Source organism: Ursus americanus, chromosome 20 (genome assembly GCF_024610735.1).
Source record: "Ursus americanus isolate L20-20 chromosome 20, mUrsAme1.1.p, whole genome shotgun sequence".
Lineage (NCBI taxonomy): Eukaryota > Metazoa > Chordata > Mammalia > Carnivora > Ursidae > Ursus > Ursus americanus.
The window spans coordinates 20,720,300-20,727,416 of record NC_142146.1 but is presented as its reverse complement, the minus strand read 5'-3'; the positions used below and the strand labels follow the sequence as shown (position 1 = coordinate 20,727,416).

Below are 7,117 nucleotides of genomic sequence, written 5' to 3'. Positions count from 1 at the left end.
TTGTTTCAGTCCCCCTATGTTTGATGAGCTTTCTAGGTGATTCTTATATTTAAGACATTATCCTGTGTTGCATTTAATACAGTACCATAAAGATCCTCTCACTGTGAACTTCATCTTCGACCTATCTTAGCCACTAAGAATCGATTATATGTACTCATACATATAAAAGGGTAGATATCTTGTTTATTCTGTGTAGTGCTTTAACATAGTTCCTTCAATGTGTGATCAAACCTCATAGTTCTATGAGATAACGTAGACGTTAAAAAAAAGATAAGAGCAAACACTGGTTCTAGATATGTTACAGAGACCCTAATGGAAAATTCACTGAAGTATAAGAATTCAGTCATCTGTGAGTATTTTTCCTATGGCTTACTAGAAAAAGATTGGATGAACTGTATTAAAATCATAATACATATCTTATTTCTGGAGTAAGACTAGCAACTGTCATGGCATCTTCTCTCCATTTTTTTTGGCTTTAGGTCTTTTTTTCCTTTTATTGAAAAGTAGCAAATGTACTTTTATTTTTCCTATTTTCTGCTATAAATTTTCTGGTATAAATTTTATTTTTTATTCAATTTGGGGAGTCATTAAATAATGTTTCTTTTGAATTAAGAAACAGTTCTTAGGCAGTGAGGATGCTCATGAGTATAATCTGTAAAGTAGAAACATGTTTTGTTTACCTTGAATAATTTATTAGGGCACTCAATAAAAATGCTAAGAAACTAATAGTTCCACAAGAATAATTGTGCAGTGATCTAATTTCTGAGCAAAGCACTTCCAACTAGATATTTTTAAAAGAAAAAATTTAAGTGTCCTTGGTAGAAGTGAAATTATCCACAGCATATAGTTAGGTATAAAGCAGTGCTTACTGAACCATAATGATAAATCAGTGTCTGTTTAAACTAGAAGAAACACTAATATTTAGTATAGACTTTTTCCTGATGTAATTTGTATATGTGGTCAACTAGTTTTATAAGAATGGAGTATATGACGTAAGTTCATTGGAGAGAAATCTTGATTTCCAATTGGTATGATGTTATCTCCTACCTTCCTTGATTACTATCTTAGATTACTCTACCAGAAATGAGAAGAAAATTGAGAAATGACTTATCTGATATCTGTTCCTCTTCATTATCTTTGTATCAAGTTCAGAATTTAGGTAATGTGTTATAGCTTTTTATTTTATCATTATTTGCTATAAAGATAATCTATTCATATTTATTATAACCAAAAATATATTGAGGTAGGTAATTATTATCTTATTCTAAAAAATTACTCTCTAAAGCCATTCACTCTGCTGAAACTTCATTGTTTCTGTCTTGAGGCTTTTCCCAATTTCCTCCTTTTACTGTTTTTCATTAAAATATATCTAAATATCTGCAGTTATAAAAAATAATTTTCTTATAAACCTTTTTACATATAATATCCATATCCTTTTTGTTGTTATTGCCATTTTCCCTTTCTCTAGCCCTTGAGTTCATCCATTGTGGAATGAGTTCTACACATTACTAAATCTTCTCTCAAAGTCAGTAACCTCCTTCTTGCTAAATTCTTGTGTCTACTCATCTCACTGAAATTGTCTCCCTTGATTTCTGTAGTAGTACTATACTTTTATCAGGTACTTATTTCTTGGTCTCTTTGTTGGTTTCTTTTCATGGCTTAAAGTATTTTCTAAACTTGAGGCCTTAATCCTCTACTTCTGTCTGTTTTAGGGAGATTCCTCTGAAGAGGCTTGTAGGTGATGTGAAGGAATGAATGGTTCAAGTAGGGACACAAGTAATAACTAATCAGATCCCTGTCCAAAGGGAACGCCATTGTATGCCTCCAGCTTACTTTCATGTGGGAAAAAAAGTTACTATAATCAGATCTTCTAATTAATCAAGAAATGTATGGGAAGTCTAGATTTTCTGTGAAGTATTCCAGATTATGAGTGTTAGCAGTCATTTGAAGTTTGGAAATACCGGAATGAGAGGGGGTAGGTGTACTACTCTGATGGGAATGAGGTCTGTGTAGTCTATACACTGCACAGCCTTGAGGTGTATAGTCTACATTATAATATGCACTACTCGTATTACCATAAGGAGTGGTCCTAGGGATTGCCTTAAAGCTGTATTTTCACACCAGATGCACATTTTGTAATTTGAGCATATATTGTTGGGGCTGCCATGGAGGAAGGGTTGATGGAATTGATGGGAGTAAATGTCTCCCAAACTACTCTTCCTGCCACAGTTGTTGGAAGCTAATCCACCCTTCCTTCCTTCTTTTCTTTTTAAAAAATTATAGTTCAGGGGTGCCTGCCTGGTTCAGTCAGTGGAGTGTGTGACTCTTGGTCTTGGGGTTGTGAGTTTGAGCCCCCATGTTGGGTGTGGAGCTTACTTAAAAATAAAGTCTTAAACAAACAAAAATTATAGTTCAAACAAACATGACTATGGAATTTTAATTTGTGACCTCTCGTAGAGTTCATACAGTCTCATAGCCTCAAACATTTCTAAATAGAAAGTAGAGAACTAAATTCTGGTTCCTTTTCAAGAAAAGTTTTAGCTGGTGATTTAGGAGTTAAACAATTCTTTGGCTGTCCATTAGCTGATCTTTGAATTGCAGGCAACTACTTACCTACCTCAAAGCAATAGTCAGGGACAATGCTGCTCAAGGGTCTTACCACTTCTAAAATTTACGACTCTCTCACTCTAGATCTCTGTTTCTTGTGTGACCTCTTATACTAGTTTTCACTGCGATGTTTCCAACTACTTCTGGAATACCTTACTACTTTAGTATTTCCTTTCCTCACTAGCATAAAATTAGCTTGCGTCAAATTGAATTCATCTTTTTTCCCAATCTAGTTCCTTTGTCTTTAATCATTGTCATGATAATTCCAACTTGTAAAAAAGTTGCGGACACATGTTTATTCAACCTCCTGGCCTCTGGTCTAGGACTTCCTGAGGTCTGCCAGGAGATTTATTCTCTAGCTTATCTCCATGACTCTAGTCTGTGTCCCTTCCAACCATTTCCAGTCTACTGTAAACAAAACTCTGATCACTCTACTTTTCTTTTCAAAAAATCAGTGGTTTTGATTAGTATAAGCTGGAGTCACCTGAGAAGATTCCTGGAGGGCATGAAATTGAACTGTTAAAGTTGTATGAGTTTTTTGCTAGAGGAGTAAAAGAGATATTTTAGTGGTGGAGAAACAACAAGAAACAAAAACAGGAGATGTAATTGGTAATAAAGCATCCTAATCTGGGATAATAACTATTGGATAGTGGGAAATAGGGTTGGACAGGGTAAGGGCAAGATTGTAGGATCTTTGAAAAAAAAAATTTTTTTTTAAAGATTATTTATTTATTTATTCGACAGAGATAGAGACAGCCAGCGAGAGAGGGAACACAAGCAGGGGGAGTGGGAGAGGAAGAAACAGGCTCACAGCAGAAGAGCCTGATGTGGGGCTCGATCCCAGATCGCCGGGATCACGCCCTGAGCCGAAGGCAGACGCTTAACCGCTGTGCCACCCAGGCGCCCCGGATCTTTGAAAATTTGAGAGAAACATATTTAGCATTTGTTTCTGAATCACTTAAATCTTAGATACTTTAAGAGATAGAAAGGATCTTAGAGATCAGATAGTCATTTGTGCATTTTATAAATGATAGCAAATTTATGACTTGCCCTTGATAATATTAGTTAATAGCAAGATCCAAAGTAGACTTCTCACTTAACTGCCTAGATAGCTTGGCAAGGTAGTATGAAAGCAGCCAGATAATACTTAAACTAATGAGTGTGGCTGTATTCCAATAAAACTACCAAAACAGATTGCAGATCTGATATGGCTTGTGGGCAATCATTTGCCAACCCGTTGTAGAGTATTATTACTAACAAGTGTCCTAGTATATTTTTCTCCTTTTGTGTTAGTTTTAGAACTAAGACATTTAAAAGAACAAAAACATTAAAAAAAAAAAAAACCTTAACTTTTATTTAAAACGTCATCAGATGAAGAAGGAAAATACAATTTATTTTTTACTATCAGGTATAAATTTTCATGTTTAATTCAACTTTAGAAGTTATACAGTAATGTTTCTTTTCAATTGAGAAATATTGCTTTTAGGTAATAAGCTTTTAAATATACTCTATAAAGTAGACATAAGTTCTTTATGTGTCTTAAAAATTATTAGATTATATCTATCAATATTTGTTATGTTAGAAATTAAAACAAATTTAAAATATTTATTTGTTTAAAATAGCAACAGTTGGGGTACTGGCTCAGTTGGTGGAGCGTGTGACTCTTTGGTCTTGGGGTTGTGAGTTTGAGCCCCATGTTGGGTGTAGAGATTACTGAAAATTAAATAAATAAATAAAATGGCAATAGTAAACCCATTTTATGTTAACATAAATGTGTTATGAAAAATATATATTAGTTCATATATATTCTCAAAAATTCTTGGAGTAACATTGTTTTACATTTTTGCAAATCTCTTTAATGTCTGACTTACTAGACCACTGCTGAATTCTGCATCTGTAGTCTCTTGTGATGTGTTGTTTGAAATACATGACACATACATGTAGTTGGAAAAGGAAGCATGCTTTAATAGCCTTTTCAGCTAATTGTGGTAATTTTTGGTAATACACCAAAAGTTGACAAGTAGTAATCTTATCAGTGAAGTGAGTTTATCAGTGAACTTTTCATACTTTGTTAAATTAAAATCCATTGGTCTGTCTTAGACTGTATTCATGCCTTCATTCACTTCCTGTTTGAGGATGTGAGGGTTCCTTGTTCTTTGAATGAATTTTACCCATGCATGATACCATATTATCAGGTATTGGTCATTTGGAAGTTACTGGCTCTGTGAATTATGTAAACCTTCCATATGTTTATATATTTCATTATACAATATCAGAAAAAAGCAATTTTTAAATACCACCACCGATCTCATGAGAAAAAGATATTTTATTGAGATAAAATTGGTTTATAACTTTATGTAACTTTCAGGTGTACAATATTATGATTTGATGTTTGTATACACTACAAAGTGACAATCACCATACAGTTAGTTGAGCACCTTCATCTATTTTGCCCACCACCCAACCCCCTTCCCCTCTGGTAGCCACCAGTCTGCTCTTTGTAACTATGAGTTTGTTTTGTTTTGTTTGTTGGTTTGTTTTGTTTTTTAGATCCCACATGTAAGTAAAATCATATGATATTTTTCTGTTCCTACCTGACTGACTTCACTTAGAATAATAACCTCAGGGTCCATCCATGTTGTTGCAAATGGCAAGACTTTTCTCCTTTCTTATGCCTGAGTGTGTGTGTGTGTGTGTGTGTGTGTGTGTGTGTGTACATATGTGTATATGTACATTTACCACATCTTTTTTTTTTTTTTAAGACTTTATTTTATTTATTCGACAGAGATAGAGACAGCCAGCGAGAGAGGGAACACAGGCAGGGGGAGTGGGAGAGGAAGAAGCAGGCTCATAGCGGAGGAGCCTGATGTGGGGCTCGATCCCATAACGCCGGGATCACGCCCTGAGCCGAAGGCAGACGCTTAACCGCTGTGCCACCCAGGCGCCCCACATCTTTTTTTTTTTAATTGACATACAATGTTAAATTAGTTTCGGATATACAACAGAGTGATTCGACAATTCTTTACATTATTCAATGCTCACCATAATAAGTATAATCACCATCTGTCACATACAACATTATAGTAGTAATGACTGTATTCCTAATATGGTACTTCTTGTTTGTAACTTATTTATTTTACAACATGAAGTTTTATCTCTTAGTCCTCTTTCACCTATTTCAGTCATTCTCTTCCCTGCCAACTGGAGAAACATCAGTTCTCTGTATTTATGAGTCTGTTTCTGTTTTATTGTTTGTTTGTTTTGGTCTTTGGATTTCACATACACATGAAATCATGTAGTATTTGTCTTTCTCTGACTGACTTATTTCACTTAGCACATTACCCTCTAGGTCCATTCATGTTGTCATAAATGGCAAGATCTTATTCTTTTTAATGGCTCAGTAATACTCCATTGTATATATACAGCTTATCTTCTTTATCCATTTATCCATCAGTGGACACTTAGGTTGTTTCCATGTGTGGGCTATTGTAAATAATGCTGTAATGAACATAACTCTTTATGAATTAATGTTTTCCTGTTCTTCACATAAATACCCAGAAATGGAATTGCTGGATTATATGGTAGCTCTATTTTTAATTTTTTATGGAATCTCTATATACTGTTTTCCACAGTGTTGCACCAATTTACATTCTCACCAAGAGTGTTACAGGGGTTCCCCTTTCTCTGAATCCTTGCTAACACTTATTACTTTTTGTCTTTTGGGTACTAGCTATTATAACAGATGTGAGGTAATATCTCATTGTGGTTATAATTTGCATTTCCTTGGCGATGAGTGATGTTGAACAACTTTTTATGTGTCTGTTAGTTGTCTATTTGTCTTTTTGCAAAAATGCTTATTCATATCCTCTGCTCATTTTTAAAAAAGATTTTATTTATTTGAGAGAGTGAGTGCGTGAGGGTGCAGGGTACAGAGGGAGAGGGAGAGAGAGAATTTCAAGCAGATGCCTTGCTGAGTGAGGAGCCTGACGTGGGGCTTGATCTCACAACTCTGAGATCATGACCTGAGCCAAAAGCAACAGCCCGATGCTTAACTGACTGAGCCACCCAGGCGTTCCCCTCTGCTCATTTTTCAATTGGGTTGTTTGCTTTTTTGGTGTTGAGTGGTATGAATTCTTTGTATATTTTTAATATTAATCTCTTACCAGATACATCATTTGCAAATATCTTATCCCACTTAGTAGGTTGTTTTCATTTTGTTGATGGCTTCCTTCACTGTGCAGAAGCTTTTTAGTTTGATGTAGTCTTATTTATTTAATTTTGCTTTTGTTTCCCTTTCGAGACAGATTTATAAACACATTGCTAAGACTAATGTCAAGGAGCTACCACCTATGTTTTCTTGTAGAAATTTTATAGTTTTGGGTCTTACATTCAAGAGTTTAATCCATTTTGAATTGATTTTTGTGTAGGTGTAAGATAGTACTACTAGTTTCATTCTTTTGTATGTGGCTGTTCAGTTTTCCCAGCATCATTAATTGAAGAGACAGTCCTT

General features: G+C 34.7%; 1 protein-coding gene across 2 annotated transcripts in view; it reads left to right on the top strand.

The window, feature by feature from the left end:
* The window catches only part of UBE2E2 (ubiquitin conjugating enzyme E2 E2), a 357,299-nt gene that overhangs the window by 85,616 nt on the left and 264,566 nt on the right, over positions 1-7,117 (top strand). The window lies entirely within an intron of this gene.